The following is a 21,666-nucleotide window of genomic DNA, read 5'->3' on the forward strand; positions in this document are numbered from 1 at the left end:
TCCATCCGTCAAACCATCTATCATTGATGGGATACTTCCAACAGTAACGAATTGCATGAGTGCCAGCTTTGTGAAATGTAAGATATCTCATGATCTTATGCTACCTACCACTTAAATCTCAATGGTTTTAAGTCAATTCAAAAACTATTTTAGTAGCTGATCATTGGGAATCAGTGGGAATAGTGGGGGATGATTGTTCCAATTCTTGTGGGATTCATTTAAGAGTATATTATTATATCTGTTGTTGTGTGAACATTATTTGCTTCAGAATGGTCTCATATTCAAGTAATGTGCAGTTTAATGTTTCCAGGCTAGCATGCCTGTACAGTGACGGGGCATTAAACTGCATTAAACTGGGTGTTTAATCACACACACCCATACACATCAAGTGACTGCTGTGCAACCTTAAAGTTTTGCGCGGAGGGTTTGGAATAGAGCAAAATCTGAACGCTATTAACTTGAAAATAAAACTTGGATTTAATGAAACTTATTACTTTCAACAGCATTTTTCATTATTTACCTATCGCTTATATCAATTCCAGTGAAATCTGATAATTCTTGAAGGAGAAAAGATCAAAAGTGGGATTTTTTTTTTTTTAATGTAACACCTCGTGGACGCATGGGAAATCCAATGAAAATGTTCCATTGGGCAGACTTTGATGAAATGTCTAATGAAGAAGACACATTATATCCGTATTTATGTATATATATATATATGTATAATTATATTATACATACACTGTAGTTGCACTTACCAGGTGGAGCACAATACCAGTTGGTTTTACCTCTAGCCTCTTTCGGCACCAGGGCTTCGTAGTGAGGGTGATCCAAGGGAACAATTTTCGGAATAAGTTTGACTCGTCTTCCAGCTGCTGCGGAGAAACCGTACGGACATGCTTCGGCAAAGTCCGCGGGAACGTGAGGGCATGAGCTCTCGGCAAACGCGGCGACTAACAGAAGGGTCAAGGAAATTGATATGGATGAAATTGTGACGTAAAACTTTCCGTTAATTTGCTAGGGTTACTGCATCTAGATATTACTACACCTGTGCTATTGTATATTATGTCAATGTTGCTGAGATACAATATAACCCCATACTCTTGCTTTCCTTTCCCTTCCCTACCCTTGCCTTTTTGAACTTCTTGTGGCTGATCATGTTTATTCATTTTTTTTTTTTCAAACGGGTATCTTAAAATATAATCCTTTACTTCCCCAGCTCAATGTACATGATCTAATGAGGTTCCGTTATTCCCACATGCACACAGCTGAATAAGGTTTAGAACACAAATTGAATGTATTCCAGTTCAGTACTGTGACAATTTCTAAGAAATCCGTGGAGGAATTAAAAGCTTTAGTAATTCCTATCCTGTGATACCGTGGCTGTCAAGGAATATATTATGCAGGTGGATTTCAGATGTGTGCACAATGTTGTCTTAAATGATTTGTGTGTTATCAAATCAATTGTGGAAGGGTAGCTTACGTGCTAATGTTTTGCTCCCTAGACATAGCTGCACTAACACTATTACCAGTATTTGTGTGTGTGTGTGTGTGTGTGTGTGGTCTTGCCTGCGAAGCTGCACGTTTGTTATTCAATTTTATACAAATAAATCGCGACTTTCAAATTCGCGCAAATCGAGAATGCCATGGACATAGTCATTCGACTTTTTTTTTTCATCATTCCATTTCGCACTTCAGTCAACCGGTTTAACATTACATCATTCAAATGAATGCCACGTTGGCATGCTCAACTCAGTCGACGGCAAGCCAACTTCGCATATTCTGCTCAAACGCACAGACCAGCCCATTAACCGATTGATAAATAGCCAAATGCCACAGTACAATGACAGCATTTCTCGTGATTCTGTTCCTCTCTAACATAGCTTGCATTTTATGTGGTGATTGACCGGCAAGCGGGGTCCCCGATTGGATTTGCGTGTACGTTTCTGTTACTGTTTTGTGTTCAGAAGTCATGCCTTTATACAATAATGTATCTATCAGTGACTTGAAAGAAAAACTATAATCAAAGCAAAGGTTGGCATTTTCTCTACAACTTTGCTCACTACATGTCCTGCTTAACAGAATTCTTTAAAAGCTCTATGGATTTGAAAAAAAAAAAGAGAATGTTTTCCCAAACATGAATAATGTGGCCTATTCGGGGTTTCTACCGTGCCACATGAAGAGTTCAGAATTCGATATTGTCGGAATGCTAGGCAGCGACTTTTCGAGCATTAAAATTCGCGCGGGAACATCCGAGTTCGGATTAATTTCATTCAATGTAGCACCGAACGATTGGTGACCGGGGGGCAGCCGCAGAAGAAGTTTTAGCCTTTTTGACGAGGCCTCATGGCTGAGGAATAAGACTAACTCGCCACACGGAGCACTGCGGGAAGCATGTGAACGCCAGACCGTGTGGCGCAGCGTGCCTTGCACGGTCTCCCGTTCTCCCCGTTCTCTCGCAATTACGTAGTCTCTTTTTTTCAGCCACGAGGCTTTGAAAAAAGGCTGCAGAAGAAGCCGCTGTAAACCACGACAGAATGGCGACAAACACACACACACACACACACACACACACACACACACAATTATGTTCGTTCGTACAGACACAATCAGTCCTATACCTGCCAAAATGTCTTGCAACCGCCAGGAAATAGACAGCTTATTTCGCTGACATAATATCTCATTGTTAAATCAACGCTGTAAATTAATAATTGCCTGAGTGCGTTTAGCACACGTTCTCCGATAAAGCATGGAATAAATTAAAAAAATATATATATTTTCATTTCCTTAAATGGTACAGAGCTAATTATGTATATAAGAGGGAGAACACATATATCGCAAATTAATGAATTTGTGTAGAAATCAGAGGAAAAGTCCATTTGCTGTAATTGTGAGTGAAACTGAAAATGCTAGGATTTGATATCATGAAGCCTTAACAATGAATGCATGTACCTGTTTGCAAAATCGTAATCATAATAGAAATACAATAATAGTAATAATAACGATACTACTACTACTACTACTGCTGCTTATAATAATAATAATAATAGTAATAATAATAGTATTACTGAAATATTGAAAAAAAAATGTTTATGCTGAGTGCTTACAACATAAATAATGGAGCAAAGCACATGATTATGACTATGATTATGGGATAAAATCGGAATAATTGCAGAATACCTTTGTAAAAAATTTGATTGAGCGAAGTGTGTAATATATATAGATTACTCCGAAATTACTTTAGATGCAGGAATAGCGGCTTTGTCAAATCACACCCCCGCCCCTCCCGAAATTGATTGAACCCTTCGAGAAATTGGAGTAATTTCCACGAATTTGAAAAAAAAAAACCACAACATTTTAGATTTCAAGAGTATGATTACAGATTCGAAAGATCGAATTGATGACTGATGAATTTGAACGAGGAAAAGGCTGTGAAATGCCTACACGCTCGAAATTGAATGATTGCATGATATTGCCGACAGGCGAACTCATGAAATAGGCCTTAGAAAGCTCTATTATGTAAAACTACACAAAATATCTTCGGCATAATAATAATGATAATAATAATAAAAATGATCTTTATTTACTTAAAGTATTGTTTTGAAGAGAGTGCAAATACGAGTCACATGCTGGAATATTGGGATTACTTAAAGAGTGCGAAAAAAAAATATGAATAATTGGAGCCTGCTAGGGAATTCGGATAATATTCGATCCCAAGCCGTCTGCCAGTGCTAGTGCCAATAATCTCCAAACATAAAAAACAAAACAAAACAAAAACAAAACCTCACCTGAACTTAAGATGGGGGGGGGGGGTAGAAGATTCAAGTTACTACAACTACATCTGAATGAAGAGCAACTCGGCTTAATGTCAACATCTCATGTCAAGCCAGTTCTTATCAATCTGCTTGGACAGAAAAAAAAAAAAAAACTTACGTTTGGCAGCATAATAAGAAAAGAAGTATGGCATAGGGAATTCAATTGAACAAAATCACGCTGTTCTCACTATCTTTGAGAAAATTTGAATTGTCACTTATACGTTAGTAATGACGAGATATTTTTTTTTTTTTTTTTTTGAGGGGGAGGGGGGCACAAGAACAGCACCGGACAGGTTCGTATTGTGCTTTCAAGTAGGACACTATAACATAACAAAAACAATGAAAGGTGTATGATAAGTTTCAGTTTTCACTCTGGCAGCTATTTATGTAAAAGGGCATTCCACACGATTTTCTTAATTTCACATCATGTAGTAAATAAATTGACCACTCCATGTACAGATTTATGGAATAACTATTATTTATTGTCATTCTCGGGCAGAAAAACAACATTTTGAATACCATGAAACAAATTACAGTGAACAAGGATGATGACATAGGAGGCTCACATATTTCAGAAATGTAGCAGTGCAATTCCATTTAACAATACTGCTTGCTTGCAAGTTTACCTGTGTGTAATCTATGCATGCCTTGTTCTTTTGTTCTGCTTCCTTGAGCCCCAACTTATGCATTCTTATGGTGACTCTGCGATGTCATCATCCTTGTTCATTGCAATTTGTTCTAAATTGTGAAAATATTCTCATTCTTCATCCCAAATATCATAAAATCTGAAACTTGGTCCTCAGTGTAACTAATTTATAATATTGTTTAAATGTAAAAATCTGAAAAATCATCCGAAGGTCTCCTTTAACAACGGTTAATATCTGAGAGGAAACGTTGACTTTAGGGCAACCGGAGGGTAGTAGAAAATTGAAATTCAACAGGAATAGTTTCATTTTTTTTTTTTTTACTCTGTTCCTCTTGTCTAGCAATACTCGTTTATTAGATTACGCAAGTCATGTTTGAAATCATCCTAATTTTCTTCAAGCGTTATTTTGGAAAACGAAAACGTGACTTTGTTGTTAAGACGTCTTCCTCATTATTGTAACGAGTATAATTTTCGTCGGGTGAAATGCTGGTGAATGTGAGTTGGTACCTGCATTCTTCAGACGAGCTTATGACGGCAACACGACTACATGTACATGTACGTGTACATGGTATATTGTGCGACTTACTGGGAATGTGTAGCAGCCTAAGAACGGAAGGGTGACCTATTCCAACGTCGTAAAGTAATGCGGTTGTGATCTTGAATGCACTAAATTGGTGTCTATGGTTACAAGGCGACTGCTCTAAATATACTGCCGTGTATTTATTGTGATAAGGACCAGAGTTTATGAGGAAAGCTACTCTCACTTCTAATGAAACGTTGGACTTTTTGTAATGTATTAGTCTCTTCGTTTAGTCTGTTGGGGTTAATATGTGCTTCTGGTTGTGTGTTAATGGACATGTACCAGTTTGTAACAATGGGTGAGATTCTCCTTCAACCTTTTTGTAAATCAATACGAATTTTGTATTTTGTTGTTGCTCTTTGTTTGGCTAGTTTTCAAGACTGTATGCATATACACTACTGGGTAATATACAGTGTGCGTATCAGGAAAAAAAAGTAATCCAACTTCGGAAGGCTGCTATTTCATAATTGTCACATGAGAAGCACAACCTTAGTTTTGGGGAAATGGAACTCTTCTTCTTTCTATTGATACCTAATTATGTTGACAAATGTCATGCATGACTGAACACATGCACTTTAGAGACAACAATGACAAATTTCACTTTTTCCAAGTTCGCATGTTATTGTGAAGGAACAATGCATGTCTCACTGCATGGAAGAAAGTGGTCATAGGCCAGACTGTGCGAATGCAGGTTTCTGGTTTGGGTTTGTATTCAGGGTTTGTGTTTAGGGATGTGTTCGGTCCATAACCTTGAACATGGCTATTGGTCCGATAACTTGGTCGCTCCAGCAGAGGCCAACTCACACAGTCCATTTTCTCTGTTCAACTCATATTCAACAGATTCCTCCCAGTGACAAACAATGTCTTGAATAAAACGAGAGAAACTTGATAATGGTTTTAATAGTCTTTATGACAAGGACCAAGTTATCGACAACGTGGCCATGTTGGAGGTTATGAACCATAAAAGGTTAGAAGAAGCCTAAACGAATCTGCAGTCGTGCAAGCTGGCCTGATGATTTGACCACTTTCATATGCAAATCTCATCCATGCAGGGAGAGGTGCAATTTTCCTTCACAAAAACACACAAAATTTGAAAAGTGCAATGTGTCATTGTTGTCTTTAAATTCCGTGTGCTCAGTCATGCATGGCGTTTGTCAACATAATTAGGTATCACTGGAGAGAGGAAGAGTTGCCCTTAATCACAACCAACATTATACTCTCCATAGCTGACAACTATAAAATAGTTGCCCTCAAAAGTTGGATTATCTGTTATTTTTGGTACGCACTGTACAGGCAAGAATATATTTATTTTGTATAATGATAATACATACAATTTCTATAGCGCCGTTCTCCGCCACATAGGATATCAATTTACAGTGAAGTTGATTGATTTAACTTTATTGAACAATAGATTGCTTGGTTTGTATTTTGTTTTTCTTTTTGGTAAAACTATTTAATGCGTTTGCCAGACAAGAACCGTGTGGTGTAGTTATGATAAATCTATTATGAGAATATATTAAGTTCATTAACGATGAAGTTGGTAGATGAAATTATAGTAACAGGACATTATGGTCGAGTACGCGGCATGTTTAGCTACGTAACGGGAATGTGCAGCAGCCAAACAACAGAAGTGTTAAATATTCCAAAGTCGCGGAATACATGATTTTGTAATGCGGTCATGATCTTGTAGGCATAAATTGGTTTACATGGTCACAAGGCAACTGGGCTATTTGTATAACCCAGAGTGGATCAGCGATTATGCGGAAGGGGACTCTCGCCTTTGATGATGTTGGAATTTTGTTATGTATTAAACGTTTTGTTTAAAATCTGTTCGATCATCAATATACTGAAAGTTTAAGTACAGATAAAGTGCTTGACGATTCTTATTTACAAAGACTATCACTCGTAGAATTCTAGGGCGTCATTGTAGATATTTGACTTTGTTGCATTCATTATATTTGTAACACAATCACGCGTTATATGGGCGTTATGAATAGACTGAAATTTTATATTCTACAAAAATCATTACGTTTGTTATATTCGTCAATGACATCGCCTTTTGAAGTATTAGTTTGATGCAACACGCATCAGGATCTATTAGAAAGCGTTATCTGTTATTTCCTGTATGTTCTCATTCATTTTTGTTGTTTGCTTTTAATAAGCTGTTAAAAATAAAGATTAGTTTTTTTTTATATTTAATTTAGGGAAATTTATGTACATGTATGACATTAATTTACTTCTGTCCATCTTTGATTCAATGTACCTAAAAAATCAGTCATTTCAAAAATATTCCGCGAGGCCTTTCAAAGTTATTTCATTTACTTCTCTTAAAAACACATTTATTTGCATGACGAAAATTACTAAAATTCTTTGAATCATGACATATAAAAAAGTCATATCCGTGCAATATTTTAAGAGGAAACTGAAGTCCATTTTATTGCAATTGTATGACTCTACAGTATTGAAATAGCCTGCTGACTTAGTAGGTCCCTCAAATGTCGTACTTTGCGTAAGGCAATACTTTAATTCCACCACTTCTGCTTTTTTAACACAATGTATAATTTCTATAAGGTTCCTCAATCATTCTGTAGTTTTCACATTCTGCAATGATCTGCCTACCTTATTTTCTGTTATCAAAGGAAGTGATAAGTGTAATTATGTTTTGTCGAAAAACAAATTGAACCGAGAAACAAAAATGCATATTTACCGAAGACAATTAGCAAGCCGATGGTAATACAGATGTCCCTCAGAAATGTCCGATCCTGCCAAAAGGGATAGAAAGTGGCGCAAATTTTACAGTTTATAATTTTATTATCATTGCTTACACATGACAACATCTAAGTGCACACATTGACACACGCACACATGCCAAATTCACACACACACGCACGCACACACACACACATACACACACACACACACAAAACTCAAAGGCATATATATATATATGTGACCCTGCACCTCGAAACAAACAAAAAGTCGCCAGACATGAAATTTTAGATAAGAGCATAGTCTGAAAGAGCAGACTCTTAGCTTTAAAATGATATATAACTCAAACCAATTTGACTCTCCTAACCTATCTAAATATTGGAAAGAAAGCACACACTCAGGAAAAGTGTAAACTGAGAAAAGAGGCTCTGAAGTACAGTATCTATTCAAGCGCTTAATCTTTTACTAAGCCGTGCTGGCTGTGCAATGAATGGGACAAAAACAGGATGTAAACCACCGGAGTAACAACAATGAAGAGATTATCAGATTAAACTGAGATTGATCATGCCTTATTAACACATTCTGCCTTTAATTAATGCCAACTTTCAAAGCAGTAGTGTTATCCTCTCAAAAGTTATATGACTTGAAAGTGAAGAGTAAGTACAAAGTTTTTACGAAATGAAAACGGGACACACTTAATCACACTATTCTGCCAAATAATGTTACAGAAAAACGGCTAAAAAGCACACTTTCTTTCCCGTTTTATGATTCCAAATTTTAGCATGATGTAGAAGAAGACTTGCTCTTTCAGAAAATATGAAAAAGTCAACATTGGCTTGGTTGACCCTTTTCACCTATATTCAGTCCTCACTCAAAATCAGTGTGTGCGACTTTTTGTTTGTTTTGAGGTGCACGGTCACATATATGAAGAGTTGATTCCAGAAGACATTAAATCCATTGAAAATGAAGGATTTAGCTGTTGTGCCTTTGGGAAGCAAACCCTTCATATGTGTATGCATAGTTATATTGATGCACTTCTTTTTTTTTTTTTTTTTTTTTTTAGATAGGCCTACATAGAAACAGAGAGAGAGAGAGAGAGATAATGGTAGAACATTCTAATTGAAATTTCTGTGGCAAACTGAAAAATACATGTCGTGGTCTCTACATTGTTGTCTTGCAGTGCTTTATTAACATTTACATTATACTTGCATTTACTTTTTTTTTTTACCAGCAGAACAAGATACTAAAAAAAAAAAAACCCACCAAAACACTACCCCCATTGGCATAACTACACCCCCGCCACATAGCTACCACCGATAACTATCCCCGTTTGTCACTGCTTGTAATACTATATTACAAGACAAAACTCATGTATGTTTCAAGCCACCTTTTTTTAACGCAACTGTCATTCACTCGTTTTGCGTTTAATTTATTACTATTATTATGATTATAACACATAAGACGATAAACATTAGAAAATGAGGATTGATTTTATTGCAATTCATATTTACTTATCCTAAAGAGAGGGGCCCTCGATAAAAAGCTATAATTTCCGCTAGAGTGTGGAAACCGTTTCATGAAAGTTGTCAGCTATGACATTAAGCTGTCAGTCCCGGACAATTACCATTTGATTATAATAAAGTAAAGAAAGAAAAACGAAACTACTTAATTTAGATAATTCTAATGATAGAAATAATAAACTATTATTCTTACCGAGTTGACTGTGGAACCAGCAGTTTTTCTGAAGTTAAGCGCCATTGCACTCTCTCAACACTACGTAATGCCAACGGTGCATGGACAAATTCAAAAATGACTAGAAAGAATGTAAGTGTTTGTAGCACGAGTCAACGGACAAAACTAACCTGATACTGGATGCATACACCACCTTTTTTTTTTTTTCATCATCACGCGAGCTTTCACTCGCGTATACTAGCAACGCTTCACACCTTTTTTTTTTTTTTTTTTTTACTTCACGTCGCTGGATACACTGCTCGATAATTTTACACGTGCCTGTAAAAGTATTTGTTTATTAAGAGTAGGGCATATGCTTCCACTTGAAAGAAATGGATTCCTAAAACATTATTCTGACCTTGTTAATTTTAGTATTCTTAACTTTCACTACACCATCAAATATGCATTCATCTACGCATATCGGATTTTAGGTGTACACTATACAAATGATTCAATTCAATTCAAAATTTATTCAATTTTTTCGACAGAAAATATATACATTTCACTTCATATGATAACAGAAAATAAGGTAAAGAGGACATCGTAGAATGAAAGATTATACAATAACTGAGAAACCTTATAATGATTATACATTTTCATGGAAAAAATAAATAAAGATTCTTCACCTGTGTGTGTACTTTAATACAGAGAGATTAGGGTTGAAGTTGTACATATTTTATTAAAAATTCATTAAGGGGTCAGTCCCACCCCACACCCCCCTCAAATGGTTTTCCAAGGCTACGAGTCATGAGTGAGGGGGATTTCTTATTTACCATCGTCCCCCTTCCGATACTGCAAGGTAATTTTCACTTCTATAAAGTGATACAAACAACAGAGGTGCAAAAACAGTATAATGCAAAGTACCAGTTTGTTTCTTGGACTGTTTGTTTATAATGTCTTGTGTGTATGTGTGTGTGTGTGTGTGTGTGTGTGTTCCGTATTTCATGTCAAAGAAAAATCTTTGTGAAGATACAGGTTTAGGTAATATATTTTGCCATTGTCTGGTTACTGACTTTGAAAAAAAAAATACTGCTCCATTACCAAACATTTCAGGTCCTTCAAGAATGTCGGCTGAACGAGGCCTCGGGGAGAGCCGCTGAGTGTCAAATCTCCAAATAAAGCAAATTTCGAAGGAAATTCAACATCGCCATCCACAAGTAATATTTTATGGAAACCTGTTCATCAATCTTTGCTTAATCTGTGGAAGAAATGATTGTCTTCCTACAAAAATAAGTGCAAATACAAAAACATACATAAGCAATACATAAACCAAACCCATCTGGTTTGGTTCGGTTTATTTCTGTTATTTCCCAGTTTTGTTAATTGTTGTATTTCTCCTACTACAATAAGAAATGAAAACAAAGTGATACAGAGTTTGCAAACAAAATGAGAGTATAACATACAAATCAAAGTAATATGTTAAAGCATACTGTATTCGTAATTACGAACAAAGGAAATTAATCAATAGAGAGGACCGTCATTCTAAGCAGAGCTTGACGTGAATAAATCCCTATCTAAAATAAACGAATATATTACCCCAATGAACCTACACATAAAACTCTTACTCTTAACGTTTTATACCAAACACATTTTGAGAAAAAAACAAGAACAATAGCAACAAAAAGGGACAAGAAAAGGAAAACATTGAAATAAACATGGCAGAGAATATTGCAGTGATGTGACAGGCAGGGAAAAGCAGAATAAGCTAATTCGTAATTAGCTCATGTACACATTGATACCAATAACCTTTCTTTTTTCACTTGGTTAGGCACTTCACTCGTTTTCAAAGCGGCATTATGCATAAGTTTGCCCGACGTAACAATTTGTGGAATTCATGGTCAAACAAAGAATGAACTTGCGTTGAGATAAGGTGATCAGAATACTCCATCAGTTGACAATTTAGCAGGCATCCATTTCATTGTTTTTTATTGAATGCAGTAACAGCCTATTTCCTTTTATCATTCTTGCTGTCAGGTGGATGTGCTGGCAAGCACCATTTAGATAAGGATCACAAGAATAATCATCGCATCACAGATGCTTAACTCAGTGAATTTACAAACCAAAATGCCTGTTGGTACAGATGACCTTTTTCTGCTCATGCGCAAAATGAAATTACGAACTGGTCTACAAAAAAAAAAAAAAAAAAAAAAAAAAAACTAGAAATGTCGCTATGGCGACTGATGCCTCCGCCATAATGCATGATTCTCCCAATAGACGTATAGTACAATGTCTTCACAATGTGTGATCCATGACAGTTTCACATATCTGGCAAAATATTGAGATGACAGGTTTGTTAGAAATGTCTTGAACTGGGTTTGCTATAATTTTCTAAGAGTGCAGGTACACATATTTGGGGAATTTTGGGGAAGTTTATGCAATGAGTAATTTCCAAGGTACGAAGAAAGAGTGTGATGACGGTACAAAATAGATTTTTTTTTTGGGGGGGGGGAGGGCATTGAAACCTGGCCTTTGACCCTTAACCTTTGACCTTTGACCTTCTGGCTGGAAATTTCCCGGAGAATCTCCATTAGGCAATGCATGTATTAAGTTTTGAAACTAATAATGCAAGCATTGCATATACTAGTATATGGAGGAAATAGTAAAATTTTGAGGAGTTGACCTTGACCTTTGACCCCTGAGTATTGACCCATGACCCCTAAATTCCCTAGATAATCCCTGCCAGACAGTACATGCATATGTACCAAGTTCCACGAAGATACATTGAACCATTTGTGAGAAAAGTAATATTGCAACATTTTCACCTAACCTTTGACCTTTTGATCTTTGACCTTATGACATGAAACTCTCTCTGGGGAATCTTTATGCAGTAGTTCATGTCCACACCAAGTTTCAAGAAAATAACGTCGGGCATTGCATAGATATGGGGGAAATTGCAACATTTGTAGCATTTGACCTTGACCTTTTGACCTTTGACCTCTTGCCAATGTCACTAAAATCTACTCAACTAATTGTCCCATCATACATCATCCTTGGACCAAGTTTAGTGAAAGCTGCTTCATCCAGTTTTGAGTTATCACGTAAACAGATAAATTTTAGGATTTGACCTTGATCTTTGACCTTTGACTTCTGTCCGATTTCACTGAAAAACTAATCAAGTAATTGTCCCATCATACGTCATCCTCCAACAAAGTTTGGTGAAATTTGCTCCATCCAGTCTTGAGTTATCGCGTAAACGGATACAATTTCATGATTTGACCTTGACCTTTGACCTTTGATCTTTAGCCGATTTCACCCAAAATCTAATCAAATAATTGCCCCATCATACTTCATACTTGGACCAAGTTTGGTAAAATTCCAGTAAATATTACTCAAATTATCGCGTAAACGAAAGCGGACGGACGGACGTACGGACGTACGGACGTACGGACAACCCGAAAACATAATGCCTCCGGCACCACTTCGTGGCGGAGGCATAAAAAGCCATAAACACTGTCACATGCGGGCGTCCTAACCAGCTAGGTGACTCTCAAAATCAAGTTTGACGGAGGCCTTTCGGAAGGCTCTTCCCCCCTTTTTTAAAGGCTAATAGCTGACTCGTCCACTTGTACGATTTCTCCACTTAGAAATAATGAGGTATGTTGCATAGCATATCTAGCATAAGCCTACTCGTCACCCTGCTTGTCATGATAGTAACCCAACCTCGGGTGGTGAGTTCCTACCGCAAGTCCAAGTGTCTTGCTCCAAGTCTGACTGATGATTTTATCGTCACTTGATGTCCTGAACGAAAACGGTTGTGGTCTGCTTGTCCCAAACATTATAATGTAATGATAATGGTAACAGTCTCCTCCACCTGCATACGTAAAGATAGGGCAAGAAACATAAATTATGTTCGTATTATTCACACAATTATATTTTTCTTCTAATAACTCTCTTTCAAACCTTCATGACTTGTGAATATTTGGTATTTTTTTTTTTACATAATAAATACCCATAAAAAAATTACAGAAACTGAAACTGAATAGAATTATGTTTATACCTTTTTTAATTCAGACAATACAAGCATCCCAAAACATTAAAGTTATTTCATGTGGGTTTTAGCTTGTTGTTGTTGTTGTTGTAGTAATAGTTGTTGTTGTTGTTTTAATTTTGTTTTGATAATCTAAAACCATTTTCTTTGTACAGCAATGGTTCCCTCTAACCATTCATGCACGCCGATTATCGAATATTTTACTGTTCTTGTGCCCATTTCTCGTTGATTTTATTTTGACCTTTGTTTCCAAGTGGAAAAAAAAATATTTAAATTGGAATACAATCATAGTGGCAATGCATCACAGGTTTCCATATGACATTTTCGCCATGGTAATCCAAAGTACTGTCAAATGCCCGGATATCATTAACAATCACTCATGCGTAATAACGATTTACCACTTTTAATGAGATCAGTCCTCTCCTCACGCAAATGAACATGTCTTTCGAGGGAGTAAACTAGTGAAACTAATTCTACTTTTGTCTGATATTGACGTTGAGAATTGTTCACTGAAAAAAAATGCAAAGTAGTAGTTCGAATGCTAAATTATAATTCATTACACTGTAAAAAATTATTATAACAAACAATATACATGTTGATATGTTAATGGTTAATGGTAATTTAACAAAAGCAAACAAACAAACAAAACAAACAAACTAAGAAACAAACTAACTGTTGATCAATGATTCTAAAATGTCTGTGCATATAGATACTTGACAGAAAAAAGAAGAAGATAATGTTGAGTTCTTATAGAAACGCCGGGTTCATTGTTCACCCAATAAATGCTGTTTTGATATCTAATACATTCAAGGATTAAATGTGACCGTGCATCACAAAAAGGAGCAAAAAGTCGCACGCACTGATTTTGTGCGAGGGACTGAAAATCGGTGAAAAGGGTCAATTTGGTCAGTCATGACTTTTTTACATTTTCTGAAAGAGCAAGTTTTCTTCTACATTATGCTAAAATTTGGTATCATAAAATGAACAGGAAAGTGTGTTTTCCGCAGTTTATCTCGAGCACTTTCATTACAAAAGTGTGATTAGGTGTGTCTTTAGAATTCCCCTTTCATTTCTTAAAAAAAAAAACCCTGTACACACACTCTTCACTTTCAACTCTAATAAGTTTAGAAAGGATAATGCCACTGCTTTGAAAGTTGACATTTATCATGGAGAGAATGTGTTAACAGAACACGCTCAATTTCAGCTTAATCTGATAATTTTTTCACTGTGGTTAAACTGATGGTTTTCATCCTGTTTTTTGTCCCATTCATTGCACAGGTAGCACGGCTTGGCGACGATTAAACGCTTGAATAGACCATGTACTTCAGAGCCTCTTTTCTCAATTCACACTTTTCCGGAGTGTGTGCTTTCTTTCCAATATTTAGATAGGTTAGGAGAGTCCATTCGATTTGAATTATACATCATTTTTAAAGCTTGAAGTCTTCTCTTTCAGAATATGCTCTTAACTAAAAATCCAAGTCTGGCGACTTTTTATTTGTTTTGTGGAGCAGGGTCACAAATAGTATTGTTGGTAAAGCGAAGCTGGGAAGTGTGGGGGGGGGGGGGCGGGGTGGACATTCCATGAAGCATTTTCACGACAAATTTGCTCTCAGCCAATCAGATGCATGGATTTCAGTAGCTTATAACAATTTTTCAGACTAAATATCTGACAAAACACTTCACGGAATGCCCCCCACAATCTATCGAGGTAGCTCAGGGCATTCCAAAGCTTGCGTTCAGAGATGCATACACTCCCGCTATTACGAAATCCTCGGGACCGGCAGTTTTCCAAATGTCGTTATAACCGAGCAAAAAACAAACAAACAAACAAACAAACAAACAAACAAAAACAAAAAAACCCACAAACCCCCACAACAACAACAACAACAACAACAAAACACACAAACAAACAAACAAACAAACAGAATTTCAGTACCTTATAACAATTTGTTAGACTAAATATCTGACAGCTATAGTTAGAGAATTCCTAGAGGTAGACGGGGTTGAGCAGTTGCCATGGCCAGCTTGTCCGCCAGATATGAACCCCATAGAACATGCATTGGATGCCCTAGGCCGAGCCATCAATGGCAGAGAGGTCATTCCTCAAAATCTGGAGTTTGCAGCTGCGTTGAGGGAAGAGTGGGAAGCCATACCTGTCGATGTCATCAACAACCTGGTGGACAGCCTGCCACAACGCTTACGCGCACTGATTCGTGCTAGGGGCGGATATACCCGGGATGGACATACCCAAAATGTCCACCCCCAATGTGAAATCTTAAGAACAATAACTAAATTTGATGTGAACTTGTCAATGGAATCACAAAACAAGTTATCTGGAAAATTGAATGACATTTAAAGCAAATATTCTGTTGATAAAGTTTCTTTTGTAATATTATTATACCTAACAACTATAAAATAGTAGCCCTCCGAAGTTGAATTGGCTTCTTTTTTTTTTAATACGCACTGTACAGGTTGTAGAATTTCTATTTTGTATAGGATCACAATTTACAGTGAAATCGATTTTTTACCTTGATTAAACAATACATTGCGTGTTTGTTTGTTTGTTTGTTTGTAAAACTGTTTGATGTGTTTGCCAAACAAGAATCGTGTAGTTCTGGGTTGTTGGTAAATTATTGTCTATTTTACGACACATGTCTTCATTATGTGTAGTGTGGTTATGATATGGACATATATCGTCAGTGCAGTTGATAGATGAAAATGATCAACACGACCACATGTTCGCACACGCAGCATTTTTGTACGACATAACGGGAATGGGTAGCAGCCAAACAATAAGAGGGTTAGACGGTCAAAAGTCACAAAGTAATGCGGTTGTGATGTGGAATGCATACATTGGTTTCCATGGTTACGAGGAGACTGAAGTAAATATAATCCAGAGCGCATTCTTTCTTACAAGGATCAGAAATTATGAGGAAGCTGACTCTCATCTTTGATGAAATGTTGGAATTTGTGATGTATTTGAGTATCTAAATATAAGAACGACCCAAGCCATGGAAGGCCATTTCGAGTAAACTTAAAAAAAAAAAAAAACTCCATCTTTTTTTTTATTTGTCCAATAATATTCTATTTGACTGTGATTGGAAGGCAACATTGTATATACAAATTAGAACACATATTATTATGACAATTAACATTTATATAAATTGTGGAGAGCCCATTTTGTGTGATGGACTTGGGTCGTTCTTTGAATCATATGGACTTGGGTCGTTCTTTGAATCATATACAGGCTAGGCTGCTATATGAGATGAGAGAAGCGATGAGAAAGGACGCTATGATATGAATGTAAAAAAGACCCAAGTCAGACCCGGACTTCTGACATTCATATCAGATTTCACTCATTCATTTAATTCACTTCCGGGGGTAATTAGGATTTATCATTTATAGACAAGATGAGTCCATGCATATTAAAACTACAATTTCCCATGTCAAACTGAATTTGGCCAAAAATTGGACTTGGGTCGTTCTTATAATATTGTTCAGGTCTTCATTTATCTCTTTGTTTTAATTCTGCTCGAGATCATTAGAAACTCTCCAAATCAAACGCCAGCCTAGTATATCACGTAATGGCTGTGGGTGCATGGTCGAGTACCAACCGGTGAGGTTATCCTTACAACCATAGTGGTGAAATATTACAAATTTTATATTCAAATTCATGAAATTCTTCCGTCGAGATGTTTTCATTGCAACTGATTGACAAATTGCCCTACATCGATGTAAATAAGCACTGAATTGATCAGTGTTTTAGTAGTAGCAATGATAAAAAAAGAAATAAAAAAATCATGGGCGTACATACTCGAGCAGTATTTCTAGTGGAGATGACGCCTGTCCGGTGATCAGGAGGTCGTAGGTTCGAATCCTGTACGCCCATGATTTTTTTTTTTTTTTTTATCATGGCTACTACTAAAACACTGATCAATTCAGTGCTTATTTACGTCGATGTAGGGCAATTTGTCAATCAGTTGCAATGAATTTTATATTTTTGTTGTTGTTTGTTCGGTTGGTTTCTGTGAATACATACGTACACTTCTATTGGGTAATATACAATTCAGAGTATTTGTAAGGGATAAGAATTTGCTGTTGATTTACTGCGAAAATAGTTTGTAACTTTGACTAATCAATAGATTTGTTTTTATGTTTGTTTGTGTTTGTAACATTGATGTTGTGCATAAGCTGTACTAGTATTGTGTTGCTCCGGGTTTTTGGAAACTTATTGTAACAATAATTTTTGAAAGAGGAACAAAATAATGCCCTGTTTTACATGATGATCTATGTCGTTGTAATTTCAACCAGATATCGCGAAAGATTTTAGAAAAATCAGTGAGTTGTTACCGCTATGTTTTGTAAATCTTTTTTTTTTTCTTTTTGGTTCTTGGGGAATCGATTACACCAAGACGATAACACAATGTGTGATGCAAGAACCTTACGGTGTAATGACACCATGACTAAATGGATTTCAATTTCCAGAGCCGATAATGTTAAGCAGTTGCAATTTGGGTTTTCTCCATTTCCGTTTTCACGCAGGACTACTGCGTTGGATGTTGGTCAGAATGTAGTCACATGAATATATAGGAATAAGAGGTTATGGGTTACTGGCAGTGTCTGCATTACATTTATTTCTTCTGTCTCATATTTACAACAATCCTGTGACGGGAAAACTGTATGTAGATTTGATTAGTTGAAGATAGATAGATAATTTTGTGTGTTATTTTGTGTGTGTGTGCGTGTGTGTGTTTCCTGATAAAATGAAATTAGCTTGACCGCAATATTTAAGAAAGGCGATAAACTCGTAACCAATAATTTTCGCCCAGTTTCATTATTATCCCCGCTGTCTAAAGTTTTAGAAAAACATATTTCCAATATAATGATTTTTGTTTTTCATGGATTTGATATGATTTGATTTGATTTGATTTGTTGGTTTCGGTATTATTATTGTACATGCACATACGTGCATGTATATATGCATACATAAATTTGCACAGAATATTTTACACAATACACAACAAAATGTATAAGCAATACAACAATGAATAAAACAGTGGGGCTACACTGTCAGCATAAGCGTGGCTTATGCGTGAAGTATATATATGTATTATATATTTACTAATTCTCAATTTAGTTTTCGAGAGAAACATAGTACAACTTATGCTCTTTTACATTTTGTTGATAGAGTGGCTCAGGCAATTGATAAGCATTCTCCTTTGATTAATATTTTCTTGGACTTCTCCAAGGCCTTCGACAGGATTAATCATGACAATTTGCTTTACAAGCTATTGCACTATGGAATCAGGTGGGAAGGCCATGGGGTGGTTCAAGCGTTACTTAGCTAAGAAAAGGAAATGTGTTATAATTAAATTTAGAGAAATTAAATATGGCGTTCCTCAGGTGAGTCTCTTAGGGCCGTTATTGTTTAGTATTTACATCAACAATTTTTGATAGGTATCTGATGAACTCTTCTCAATTCATTTTGCAGATGACACCAATGTATTTTTTTTGCCCATGATGACATTGATTTTCTTGTTTAAGAAATTGATATTGCATTGAAAAATAGTAACAAGCTGGATCAGAACTGATAAGTTACCGCTGAATGCTCCAAAACGAAATTTATGCTTTTTAGTAATACTAGTGATAACTTAAGTACACGTAAAATTTTAGACGATTCTTATTAACAAACGTATCACATTTATTCTTGGGTGTCATTGTAGACAATGGAGTTGCTTGAAAACCACAAATTGATTATGTTTTCAACATAATCTCGCGCAATATAGGCGTAATAAATCGACTGAAATTTTGTATTCCACAAAAATCATGAATTTTGTTATATTCGCCATTAACATTGCCTTATCTTGATTATGGAGTTTTAGTTTGGTGCAATACGTATCAGAATCTATTAGAAAGAGTGTGCCTTATGCAAAAGAAAGTCTGCTCTTCCCGTTATTTGTTTAGTAATACTAGTGATAACTTAAGTACACGTAAAATTTTAGACGATTCTTATTAACAAATGTATCACATTTATTCTTGGGTGTCATTGTAGACAATGGAGTTGCTTGAAAACCACAAATTGATTATGTTTTTAACATAATCTCGCGCAATAAATCGACTGAAATTTTATATTCCACAAAAATCATGAATTTTGTTATATTCGCCATTAATATTGCCTTATCTTGGTTATGGAGTTTTAGTTTGGTGCAATACGTATCAGAATTTATTAGAAAGAGTGTGCCTCTAAATATGTAAAAGAAGGTCTGCTCTCCCCGTTATCAAAGATTTGCTTTTATTTAATTTATGTCAAAATACAGTATGTACATGCATATCAATAATGTACTTCCGTGCATCTTTGATTCTATGTTCAAAAAAAAAAAAAATCAACCATTTCATGACATGTCATGTGTTGTTCGCACGACAATAAATGAAGATATTTTACAGAAATAGGTCCCTTACTGGCATGCGAGACGTGATGTGGCCGCGTGGGTGAAGTTTGTGGGTGACTCCACAGAGCAGCGCGCGTAGGACTTGCTTGGAAGCATTGCTTCGATCGGAGACAGGATAAGTTCGAGATCACGATTCGTTCCCGATTGTGTTCGCGGCACCTCGACAGGGAACAAATAAAAAAAGATGGGCATTCCATGACGATATCCAGGTGGGTGAATATTTTCCAGTAGGCCCTATTACTATTATTTTCAGCGTATGCAGAGATGACTGATCATTGATGTGCAAGTCGATCGCATGATCAAGCAGTACGATGTACCGGTACGCGGTGCGGTATGCCTAGCTTGTGTGTCGCGTACGTACGTGCATGCGGTGCATGCTAATGCAAGGCCTATAGGGCTGGCAATGCGGAGGCTATAGCTACAGTATGTATCCATCACAGGCCTGACCACTGGCTGGTTCGGGTACAGCCGCCTATTATCCGTGGTCGGCGCTGCGCTGTAGGTAAGGTACACATACGCGCACGCTAGCGCTGTGCAAAAATATGCCGTAATTTTGAACGGATTGTCCAATTTTTCTCAAACTTTCACCGATGTGTTCTACCATTGCTGCATTCTCTCAATCCTTATGTATATGAAGGTGGACTTGTCCTTTACTTATTCTGTAGTTAAAGTACTCACATTCTACAATGATCTGCTAAACTTATTTTCTGTTATCAAAGGAAGTGAAATGTATAATTACGTTTGTCGAAAAATGAATTGAACCGAGAAACAAATATGCAAAAAAAAAAAAAAAAAAAATCGTTAAATCCATCAGATTTCAACCAAAAAGCGCTATATCCACTTTCTCTATTCTGTTCTCTGATTAGTCCAAGCACGCCAATTAGGGGTGTTTTGACCAATCAGAACATACCACATGTAGTATTACATGCAGTAATACTGCACTACGAAGTTCGATGGCGAGTCTTCACGTTCACGGATTACTACCAATGTTGTCTTTAGAATAACTTTAGTCCCCAAAGAGCTTGTGCGGAGGCTACCATGGATTTATAGTGACCAACAAGCTAGCGACCAATAACCTCGTGGTGACCATTCGAGACCATAGATCTCACCGTAAACATAGAACGTTATCGCAAATAAGGGTGGGGTGAGGGGATTTTCAGTTCTGTATGTTGGTTCTTGCCTGTTGGGTACAAGATACTCTCTAAAAAAAATCGAGTGAAAATATTCACTCTTAAAGGAGTGAATACAAAAAAGAATGAATTTAGAGTGAAATAGGAGTGAATTTTGAGTGAATATGTTTATTTTCACTCGTTTTAGAGTGACCTCAGGGATCACTCCAAAATCTTCGAGTGATTCTTGAGGTCACTCCAAAATGAGTGAAAATTAACATTTTCACTCAAAATTCACTCCTATTTCACTCTAAATTCACTCTTTTTTGTATTCACTCCTTTAAGAGTGAATATTTTCACTCGATTTTTTTTAGAGAGTACAGTTACTGGAAAACAGATGAATGAATTTTAAATAAAGTCCCTAGGTGTTTTCACAACGAGGTAAGAAAGAAGTATTCATATATTTGGGTCATTAAGGGCAAAGGTCATAACAATTATAAAGAACATGAAATAAGCATATTTCCCCCATAACTCACGAACGGATGATCGGATTTTCATCAGACTTGCCGAGTGTAACTATAATAAACTAAAAAAGAAAATGAGTCTCGTCGGATTATAAATATGCGTATGAAAATCAAACGA

The sequence above is a fragment of the Diadema setosum genome, chromosome 3 (assembly GCF_964275005.1).
Source record: "Diadema setosum chromosome 3, eeDiaSeto1, whole genome shotgun sequence".
In the NCBI taxonomy this organism is placed as follows: domain Eukaryota; kingdom Metazoa; phylum Echinodermata; class Echinoidea; order Diadematoida; family Diadematidae; genus Diadema; species Diadema setosum.